Below are 11389 nucleotides of genomic sequence, written 5' to 3' on the forward strand. Positions count from 1 at the left end.
AGGAGCAGCTCCAGGTGTTCGTCGTGGTGAAACCCTGAGCCCAGCGGTTCTGCACGTCGGGCGACGTCTGGGGACCTCCGCGGCGGCGGGGGCGGGGGCGGGGATGCGCGCGCGGCGCCTGAGCCGGCGGCCGGGGGGTCCCTCGGCGCCCGGTGCCGCGGCGCGCAGGTTGGGGGACCCGGGCGGCGCCCGGTGCTGAGCCCGAGGGAAGTCCGGATCTCGAAGCGCCCCGAGGGGGGCATTTCCCGTGTCCTCCGTCTGCCTGTTTCCCGCCTGCGGGAGCCCGGGAGCCCCGGGTCGGCCGGGAGGGGCGGCCCCCCGCCTCCGCGGGTTCCTGCCGCCCCGGCCCGCGTCCCAGGCTCAACCCCGCAGGGCCCCCGTCGGACCCCGCCGATTCCCGTCGGCGGCGAAGCGTCCCCCCCTGCCCCGGTGTATTCGCGGGAAACACGTTCGCTCCGGCCGGTCCCCTTCCTTTCCGCCCCCCAAATCCCAGTCCGAGTCACGTGGCTTCCGTTCTCTTCCGCCCTGGATGTGCCCCTCGCACCGGCCCAGAGCGCCTGTTCTGCTGCTGATGATTTTTTTTTTCCATTCCACGGTGCTTGGCGGGCATGGTGTTAGAAGCAAAGACTGGGTTTTCTGCATGTCGAAAAAAAAAAATCCTCCTCAATGTATTTTCTACGTATATTTTTAAAGATTTATTTATTTATTGGACAGAGAGCGATCACAAGCAGGCAGAGAGGCAGGCAGAGAGAGGGGGAAGCAGGCTCCCCGCCGAGCAGAGAGCCCGATGTGGGGCTCGATCCGGGACCCTGGGATCATGACCTCAGCCAAAGGCAGAGGCTTAACCCACTGAGCCACCCAGGCGCCCCAGAATCTGCCTTTTTTTTTTTTTTAAGTTAGCTTTACACCCGATGTGGGGCTCAGACACATCGGCCCAAGATCAGTTGTCGCATGCTCCACCAACTGAGCCAGCCGGGCGCCCCTTGTCCCTCCAGTTTCTAGTCTCTCCGTAGGCGAGAAGACATACAGGTGGGCATGTGAAAGGCAGTTTGGCAGATCTCCCAAGAGAACAACCCCGTGGCCCAGCAATTCCAAGTCTAGATACACACACCGGGGATCGGAAAGCAGGGACCCAAAAGGATTCCAGCCCAGCCATGTTCACAGATAAAGGGTGAGAATTCCAGTAACGGGTAAATGGATAAATGGAACGTGGTCCATCCAGATACTGGGATATGATTCAGCCTCAAAAAGGGAAGGATCCTGGAGCACCTGCGTGGCTCAGTCGGTGACGCGTCTGCCTTCGGCTCAGGTCGTGATCCCAGGGTCCTGGATGGAGGAGCTCCTAGCTTGGCAGGGAGCCTACTTCTCTCTCTGCCTGTCTCTGTCTCTCTCTCTGACAAATAAATCTTAAAAAAAAAAAAAAAAAAAGCAACGGACTATGACTCAATGGCACCAATGAGAATCAGCCTTGGGATTTTGCTTGAAATATAAGCAGACGGGCACCCGGGTGGCTCAGTGGGTTAAGCCTCTGCCTTTGGCTCAGGTCATGATCTCAGGGTCCTGGGATCGAGCCCCACATCGGGCTCTCTGCTCGGCGGGGAGCCTGCTTACCTCTCTCTCTCTGCCTGCCTCTCTGCCTACTTATGATCTCTCTCTCTGTCAAATAAATAAAATCTTAAAAAAAAAAAAAAAGAAAAGAAAAGAAAAAGAAAAACACAAGCAGAGTTCTTCTCCTTGTGCTATAGGGTTGAAGCCCAGAGCTTCCTGCAGTAATTTTTACCACCCAGTGGTGGAGTTTGTCTGGGAATTAAACCCAAACAGAAGAGAGCAGATCCCAAAACGCTGAGCGACTGGGTCTAGCCCTGCACACATCGGGAGCCCCGGTGCTTTCTGCGTTTTGTTGGGTGTGGTTGTTAGGACCTTAAGCTAATCGGAGTTAATGATTTCAGTCCTTTATAAACCCAGAGCTTCCATCAATAGGGTCCCATCTGTTCATCATGTAGCACCTTCACAAGTCCCACGATCCTCAAAACTCACAGCGACAGGCAACTCGGGTCCAGAACCAACACGTTGGGAAAACCTGGGGACTGGTTGCTCACTTGTAAGCGGAGTGGCCGCAGAAAGTGACCTGGAGTGTGGGGGGCCTGGGTCAGCTACGCAGGCTGGGTGCCTGGAAGCTCTTCCCTGTCCACAAGGCAGTCAACGAATGAGTCTGGGGAAGGGAAGAGCTTCCCACAGGCCTGCCCCTCTCTCCGCGGGGCTGGGGCGAAAATCAACGTTCCTCATGCCAAGCGGGGCGACGCTCACTTCTGTTGGTCATCACCCTGTCGATGTCCAAGGGCACTCGTGACGCTGGTGTGGGCCAGGTGCTTCCCACTCTGCGGGGGTCCTCAGACCAGACTCTTCCTGGAAATGTGGGGCAGGTGGGGGGAGCGCGTCCTTCAATGCTCAGGGAAGCCAGATCAAAGCCATTGGGGTTCCACAAGGAGGGAAAGTTGCCACATCCGGCTTCCTGAATATTCTAGGACACGCCGCTGCCCCCAGCAGGTCTCTTCACAAGCGAATCGACCTCGAGAGCTCTGGGCCCCTCTGATGCTCCTGCAGCCGCAGGACTGATCACACGCCAACCATCTGTCACTTCCCCCGGGGCCAGAAAACATTCATTTCTGAAAAACAAACCAAGTCCTGAAGTTCTAAAACCCAGTCCTTTGCTCACATCTCTTTAACCCTTACGTTGCACAGAATGATAGAACCCACCTGGTTCTCTGCGTTCCCAGGCCCCAGGGCTGAGACAACAATTCGTCCTGATGCATATTTCCAGAGGGCATCCCCCCCCCAACACACCTTTCGAGGCACTTATCATCTCCTTTGTCCTCATGGCAATCCTATATGGCAGGGCAGAAGTATCTTCATTTTATTTTATTTTATTTTTTAAAGATTTTATTTATTTATTTCACAGAGGGCGAGAGACAACGAGAGAGGGAACATGAGCAGGGGGAGAAGCAGGCTTCCCTCTGAGCAGGGACCCCTCCCAATGCGGGACTCCATCCCAGGACCCTGGGACTATGACCTGAGCTGAAGGCAGACACTTAATGACTGAGCCACCCAGGGGCCCCAAGTATCCTTGTTTTATAGATGAGAAAACACCGCAGTCCTTTTGGTCATTTGACACTTATGATCAGGTTTATGCGTGTGCCTTCCCCGCTCATACCCCAAGGTGGGGTTTGCTGGCATTGAGGAGGTACCGTGTCCAAACAGGGCCTAAGTTCCACAACCTTGAAATGACCTCTTCACGATTCTTGGGGCTGGACATGCACCCCAGGGGTACACAGTTCCAATGAACCTCGCCCAAAGCCTGGCCATGTGGGACTGGAATGTCAGGAGAAGCCCTATTTTGAGGAGCCTACCCTTTGGTCTGATAGTCTTCCCAGCACTTGTTATTCCCTGGCGATAGCTTTTTTATCGAGAATGTCCACTCCACAAGACACAGCACAGGGGCGTCTACCTTCCCTGGCCCAGAGCAAGTTCTCAATATAGGGGACCACCCAATGTCACGATTATTGTTATTATTATTTTAACAAGGCAGACGGGATGGCCCACCCATTCCCCAAGGAGCCCCGTGCAGCCTGCCCAGCCGCTAAGGATCCCCCGGCACTGTTGTCACTTACCTACCAAAGGCAGCACGTCCCAATCCCTGGCTTCAGTCCTGATCAGCAGAAGGGACCTGGGGGAGTCCCAACACATCCACACCCATAGTCTTGCCCCCCCACCCCATCAAGGGACCCGGCGCCTGCTTCACGTCACTCAGAGAAACAGGGGTGCCCTCCCAAGGGACCTCTATAGCGCACTCCCCTTCAGAAATGCAGATTCTCGGGCTGCAACCTGCACTTGCTGAATCGGAAACTCTAGGCTGGGCTCCAGACATCTCTGTTTCAACCGGCCTCCCAGGGGGGTCCAGGGCCACCCCGCCCCTCAACTTCAAGAACCAGGCCCTTTGCTCCCCCACATTTGCAGTGTCTGGAGATGTCTGTAGTCGGCAGGACTGGGATGCTCCTGCCTCCGAGGGGGTGGGGGCCAGGCATGCTGCTGACCACCCCCCACACAGTGCTCAGGGCACTCCCACAGAGACTGATCTGCCCAGAATGTCAGCAGGTCCAAGGGCGACAAACCCTGCATTAATTATTTGGGAAAAAGATTGAGTCTGGTCTCTGCTCACGCTGGACACAAGAGTAAATCCCTGGGGTCAGAGGGTACAAACCAGGGCGATCCCAGCGTCTGTGAGTCGCCCCCACTCAGCGTGTGTCGTGAAGCGCGTGCAGTGTCCCAGGACCTCTGGAGCCCGATGGCTGCAGAACGCAGTCTCCTGGGGGTCAGTGGGACCTCCTGACCCAGGGGGTCTCACCTGGGAGTGAGTCTGCTCCCCAGGGGACACAGGTGATGCCTGGGGACATTTTTTGGTTGTTTCAGCTCCAGGGAGTGCTCCCGGAGTGGAGCGGGTGGGGGCCAGGGATGCGGCCAGGACCCCCCAGTGCTCAGGACGCCCCACAACCAAGAAACATCCGTTCCAGGTGTCAGTCCCGCGGAGGCCGACAAAGGCTGCCCAGGAGCCGAGCAGATACACCAGCCGTGGTGGGGGACCCTGGACAAGGGTCTTGGGGCCCCGAGCCTCAGTTTCCCCACCTGTAAGTTGGGAATGGGGACAAGACCTACTCGTTTTACGTTGTTGCAAGGAGAGGGACGCGCGCGGCCAAGGGCAGACCCGATCCTTGGCTCCGGGGTGGGGAGTCTATTTGGGGACAGACCCCCCCAAAAAACAGAGCCCTTGTCCGACTAGGCGATATCTACCTAGGCAGATGGGGACTCTCCTTCAGGAGGAGACCGCACCCCTATGTCAGGGCCTAGAAGAATTCCCACGTCCCCCTAGGTCCCGGCTCGGTCCTCTAGGTACCCGGGCCGGCCCTGTGAGGGCCCAGAGCCGCGGGGAGGTACCGGAGCCAGTCCCGCCCCTCTCGGGAAGACCAATTCCTATTAGCCAGAGGGGAGCGGCGGCGAGCTCTTATTGGGCGAGGGGAGCGTAGCGGCGAATGATGGACGGGCCGGGGCGGGGCTGGGCGGGGCCGGGGCGGGGCCGGGGCGGGGCCGGGGCGGGGGAGGAGGGCAGCGCGCCCCGCCCCCCGCGGGAAGGGGACTGCGGGGGCCTTGAGGTTTCCTGCTCCCGCCCCCTCTCTTCCTTTCTCAGCGGGGGAAACTGAGTCAGTGCTTCCTGCCTTTATCCAAAATGTTATTTCCGATACCGTGGGTGGCGGTGTTTTGTGGGGTTTTGGGCATTACTTTTGATTTTTAAATTTATTTCAATAAAATAGTATTTACCTCCGCGACTGTTGCTTTTTGGGGTGTTTGGGTTGTTTGGGTTTTTTTTTTTTTTTGCCCTTTCGTGTATTTTCGGTCCAACGTGAGTGCCTCACTCTCTTTTTTTTTATTTTTTTTTTATTTTTTTTTTATATATATTATTTTTAAGATTTTATTTATTTATCAGAGAGAGAGAGAGAGAGAGCGAGAGAGAGCGAGCACAGGCAGACAGAATGGCAGGCAGTGCCTCACTCTCTTGACCCAGGTTCCAGTTTTACAGAAAAGGACAGGGCCAGTAAACTCAGTGGGTCCACAATGTTGGGCCTCAGACGTCCAGGTCAGTCACTACCCCTAGATCCAACCTCCAGGGGATAGAGAGGGAGGCGACCTCGTCCTTACATTTAAAAACCGAATAATTGGGGCACCTGAGTGCGTCAGTTGGTTAAGTGGGCAGCTTGGGCTCAGGTCCCGCCGACTCGCTCTCTCCCTCTGTCAGATAAACAAGTAAATAAATAAAATTTTTTAAAAAATAAAAATTGAGGAAATCAATTAGGCACAGTTGTCCATTTTTAGAATTAGGGATAGAATAGTATGATATGATATACGAATGATAGATACAATTCACCCATTTGAAACATATAATTCAATGGTTTTGGTTTTTATTTATCTTTAAAGATATTTTTAGGGGCGCCTGGGTGGCTCAGTGGGTTAAAGCCTTTGCCTTCGGCTCAGGTCATGGTCCCACGGTCCTGGGATCGAGCCCCACATCGGGCTCTCTTGCTCAGCGGGGAGCCTGCTTCTTCCTCTCTCTCTCTGCCTGCCTCTCTGCCTGCTTGTGATCTCTGTCAAATAAAGAAATAAAATCTTAAAAAAAAAAAAAGATATTTTAAAACTTATTTGGCAGAGAGACGGAGCTGGCACACACGCAGGAAGATGGGCAGGCAGAGCTGAAGAAGCAGGCTCCCTGCAGAGCCCGGAGCCCGAAGCCGGACTCGATCCCAGGTCCCTGAGATCATGACTCCAGCCAAAGGCAGATGTTTCACGGACGGAGCTAGCCAGGCGTCCCTATTTTAGGACATTTTAATCACGCCATAAAGAAACCATATAGGCATTAGCAGCCGCTCCCCCCACAAGCCCCAAGCACTCACTAATTCACCTGCCTCTATGGAATTGCTTATTCTGAATATTTCATGTGAGGGGGTCATGCAGTATCTTGTTCCTCTGTGTCTCCTTTCCCTAAAGGTGATGGTTTCAAGGCTCCCCCACATAGCGTGTATGCTGGTCCCCCACCCCTGTTTACAACTGAATAATACTCCAGTGTGACCGGGCCATGTTTGCTTTCCGCTGGTCTAGCCGTGAACATCTGGGCGGTTCCCACTCCTTGGCCATGATAAGTAACGCTGCTTTGAATGCGCATGGACAGATCTGCAGGTGGACATAAGCCTTCCTCTGCTACATCAAATGGTAACAGCACGTCTAACCTCAGGAGGAGCTGTCCGCCTGTTTTGCAGGGCGGCTGCCCCATGCCGAGCTCCCGCGGGTCTGCGCAGGAGCGGCCCGACTGTTCCACTTGCTCACCCACGCTCCGTATCGCCTGTCCTATTGGAGACAGCAGCGGGAGCAGCTGAGAAGTGCCATCTCACGGTGGCTTGGGCTTGCCTCTCCCCGAGGACTGCAGCCGTGGAGCTGACCGTCACTATGGACACCTACTATGCGCCAGGCCCTTTCCTGAGAAGACAGACTCACCTTTTGGCTGGCAGGTGACAGCCCAGGAAAACAGAACAAGGGTGACCGGCTCTGCGGAGGGCTGGAGCCAGTGTGGTCTTTATGGGGCTTGAAGTGGTCAGGGAAGGCCCCTCCATAGAGGTGACACTTACCCCGAGCCTCCAATCGTGACATGTTTTCTGTGGGGAGAGAGCAGGCAGCCAGGCAGAGGTCCTGCGGCAGGACCGAGATCCCTCTGGTTGAGGTTTGGTGAACACAGGGGCTCACGGAGGAGAAGCAGAGAGTCAGAGAGAGTTGCCACTTTGCAAAACCATCTGGCAGTTCCTCTTTCTTTCTTTCTCTCTTTCTTTCTTTCTCTCTTTCTTCCTAAGATTTATTTGAGGCAGAGAGAGCACGTGCAGGTGAGGGTAAAGGCAGAGGGAGAGGGAGCGAGTGGATGCCAAGCTGACTCCCTGCTGAGTCACAGAGCCCAACACCAGGCTCGTTCCCAGGACCCCAAGACCATGACCTGAGCCGAAGCTGAGAGTCAGTCAGTCACTCAACTGATGGAGCCACTGGGGCGCCCTGGCAGCTTCCATTAAAGCTAAACTCATAGGGGGGACCCCTGGATGGCTCAGTGGGTTAAGCCTCTGCCTTCGGCTCAGGTCATGATCCCAGGGTCCTGGGATAGAGCCCCACATCGGACCCTCTGCTTAGCAGGGAACCTGTTCCCCACTGCCCCCCGCCTGCCTCTCTGCCTACTTGTGGTCTCTGTCTGTCAAATAAATAAACAAAATCTTTAAAAAAGAGAGAGAAAAAGAAATCTGTGCGTATATCCGTGCTCATATGCTTAGATGTCCTGTGGTTCTCTTTCTCTGGGGAACCCTAACTAACGCAAGCTCCCAGGTGAGCTTCCTGGCACCCTCTTTTCTGCTTCTAAGCCCCACTCCTGAGGTGGGACAGGAGAGGCAGGTGGGGGCAGGTAGGTGAGGGGTGAGGAGTCTGGCTGAGCAGAGAGAGAGAGGAGAGTGCTGGGTCCCCAGGAAGGGCTTCCTGGGTGAAAGTCCCAAGCCTCCAGGGCCCGTCTCCCTCCAGGGCCACCCTCCCCACCCACCCCACCCCCATCTGTCGGGCCAGCTGAGCTATTTTAAAATGCCCCCCACTTCCTTCCTCACCCGTTCAGGAGCCCACTTCCTGACTGGGTCTCACTGTCTCCTCTCAGCGTGGGGTAAAGACAGACTTGCAAGCTGGGGTGTTTCTCCACCAACCGCAGGGTCTCAGACCCTGAACTTGGGGTTCCCTGTCCGCTGTGCAAATCAGGAGGGGCCATATAATTGGCAGATCCCAGTTGAAAGTGAAAATATGGGGCCCCTTGTTCAGAACTTATTAGGAATTTCATGACAACAGCCACAGGGCAACAACCCAAGGGAGGGGCTCTTTGAAGCTCAAGGCTCTGGGTGACGGCACAGGTCCCAGCCCCTTGAAGCTGGTGCTGCCCTGAGCCCCGGGGCTGTCCCCATACCTCGTGGTTTCATAAACGTGTATTTATCTATTTTATTGTGGTAAAATACACATAACATAAAATTTACTGTTTAGCCATTTCTAAGTGCACAGCTCATCGGTATGAAGCACGGACTCCCCAACCCCTGCCCCAGCCCCAGCTCCTACCCTCTCCTCTCTGTCTCCGTGGACAGGACTCTTCTGGTGACCTCTTGGGAGTGGGGTCTTGCGGGATGTGTCCTTCTGGGTCTGGCTGCTCTCCCTGAGCCCCGTGTCCTCGGGTCCCTCTGCGTCATGGCAGAGGTCAGGGGTCTTACTTTGGTATCAAGTGCACCTGTTTGAGTCCCTCTCACTCTCAGGCAGACACTAAGAAGCAGAAACATTAATTTCTTCTTGTTGTTGTTTTGTTGTTTTGCTTTTAACAATTTTATTTATTTATTTAACAGAGAGAGAGTGAGAGAGGGAACCCAAGCTGGGGGAGAGGGAAAGGGAGAAGCAGGCTTCCCGCTGAGCAGGGAGCCCGACACGGGGCTTGATCCCAGGACCCCGGGATCACAATTTGAGCCGAAGGCAGATGCTTAACGACGGAACCCCTGGGCACCCCGGACACATCCGTGTGTAACAGCCGGTCTTCTTTAAGCCATTTGGTTTTATTCCAGCCTCTGCCTGATCCTAACAGGGAAACAAGTCCCGTTTCCACCGAGCCCCAGACAAACTTGGAAGACACATCAAAGGTGAGGAACCGTGAACAGTCCCCAGCGATCTCGTCTCCCTGCACAGCTGGGCCCAGGCAGAAGTGACCACCTGTGCAGGGTGGTTAAAGCCCAGCTGCAGGGCACCTGGGTGGCTCAGTTGGTTGGGTAACTGCCTTCAGCTCAGGTCATGATCCCGGACTTCCAGGATCAAGTCCCGCATCAGGCTCCCAGCTCTTTGGGGAGTCCGCTTCTCCCTCTGACCTTCTCCTCTTTCATGCTCTCTCTCACTCATTCTCTCTCAAATAAATAAATAAAATCTTAAAAAAAAAAAAAAGCCCAGCTGCATGGGGCGCCTGGGTGGCTCAGTGGGTTAAAGCCTCTGCCTTCGGCTCAGGTCATGATCCCAGGGTCGTGGGATCGAGCCTCGCATCGGGCTCTCTGCTCGGCGGGGAGGCTGCTTCCTCCTCTCTCTCTCTGCCTACTTGTGATCTCGGTCTGTCAAATAAATAAATAAAATCTTTAAAAAAAAATAGAGTCTTAAACAACAACAAACAAACAAGCAAACAAACTAAAACCGAAACCCAAAGGGCTTTGCCCCAGGTTCCGGGCCCCAGGGCTGCGATGGTCTGGTGGTCCGTCTGGTTTCTGTCAGGACTCCCCAGTGGTCTCTGTACTCTGCTTCCTGCCGCTGCACTTTGAGGGTGTTTTCCCAGTTTTCACAATTCGAGACAACATGGGGAGAGACGGCTTCAGACAGAACTTTCTCTCCTCATTCCCCATTGTTCGCTTAGATCCTGAGAAAGAGAATTTCTTTTCCTACCTCTCCCTCCCTCCTTTCTCTCTCTCCATCAGCACTTATTGAGCACCTACTGAATATTAAGCCCTGACCTAGAAACACTGGAAGCACAATAGCGAACGAAACAGAGGCAGGGGCCTTTCTTCTTGGAGCTCACCGGCTAGGCCGATGCTTCTAGAACTTTCTGGGTGATGGACACATTCTTCTACCTGTGTCATCTAGGAGCTACCAGCCCCATGTGGCCCTTGGACACCTAAAATGGGCCCTTGCAACTGAGGAACTGAATTCTAAATTTTATTTACTTTTAATCAATTCATTTAAATTCGAGTAGCCACGTGTCACGTGTAGCTTTCCCAGTGGACAGCACATGCTAGCATTCATGGCTCCAGGGTAGGAGCATTTTTAAGGCCATCCATTCCTGTGGCCTGTTATCTTCCACAGAGGCTGGGTGTCTCAGGTCAGGAGAGAGGGAGAAACGCAGAGTCAGGATGGCCTGAGGTCACGGTGATGCCATCCACTGTTACAAATGCTGTTCTGTGGATTGGGGAATCATCGTCGTGCTCTTGTCAGGCATCCACCCATTGGTCAGACATCATGGGGGACAGCTGGGAACATGGGGGACGGAAGCCAGGGTCACTGCCCCAAGGAGCTCATAGACTATGGGGAAGACAAGATAAACAAAGGAACCACCCAATACAATGATTGCAGACAGAAGTCCTATTATGGGAATGTCTGCGTGGCTCAGTCGTTAAGCATCTGCCTTGGGCTCAGGTCATGATCCCAGGGTCCTGCTCAGTGTGGAGTCTGCTTCTCCCTCTCCCACTCCCCCTGCTTGTATTCCCTCTCTCGCTGTCTCTCTCTCTGCTAAACAAATAAATGAAATCTTAAAAAGTCCAGTGATGGCAATAAAGAGGCTGATGGGAGAGGGCCTGGGGCAGGGTCTCTGGCTGGGGGTGGTTGGGAGGTGGGGCCTCTCGGAGGAGGAGGGACGCTTCAGCAGGAGACTGAAGGTGAGGAAGTGCTGGCCCTGGGGCTACCTGGGGATAGGGCAAGGCAGACAGGAGGCACAGCTGGTGCAAAGGCCCTGAGGTAGGAACAAACTGGAGAAGGCCAAGATGGCTGGGGCGGACAGAGCAAGGAGAGAAGGTGTAGCAGTGGGCCAGCAGCTGGACCACCCAGGACCTTTGGGAAGGGAAGGAAACGCAAGTGACTGTCCTGAAACATGGGGAGCCTTACAACAGTGCTTCTATCTTGGCAGAGTTTGCTCTGGTCCGTGGAGGGAGCTCAGTGAGTCAGGGCCAACTACGGGTGGGTGGGATTCCAGTCTTGTCTCCTGGGCCCACCC

The sequence above is a fragment of the Mustela putorius genome, unplaced genomic scaffold (genome assembly GCF_011764305.1).
Source record: "Mustela putorius furo isolate JIRA1106 unplaced genomic scaffold, ASM1176430v1.1 tig00000095_pilon_pilon_pilon, whole genome shotgun sequence".
In the NCBI taxonomy this organism is placed as follows: domain Eukaryota; kingdom Metazoa; phylum Chordata; class Mammalia; order Carnivora; family Mustelidae; genus Mustela; species Mustela putorius.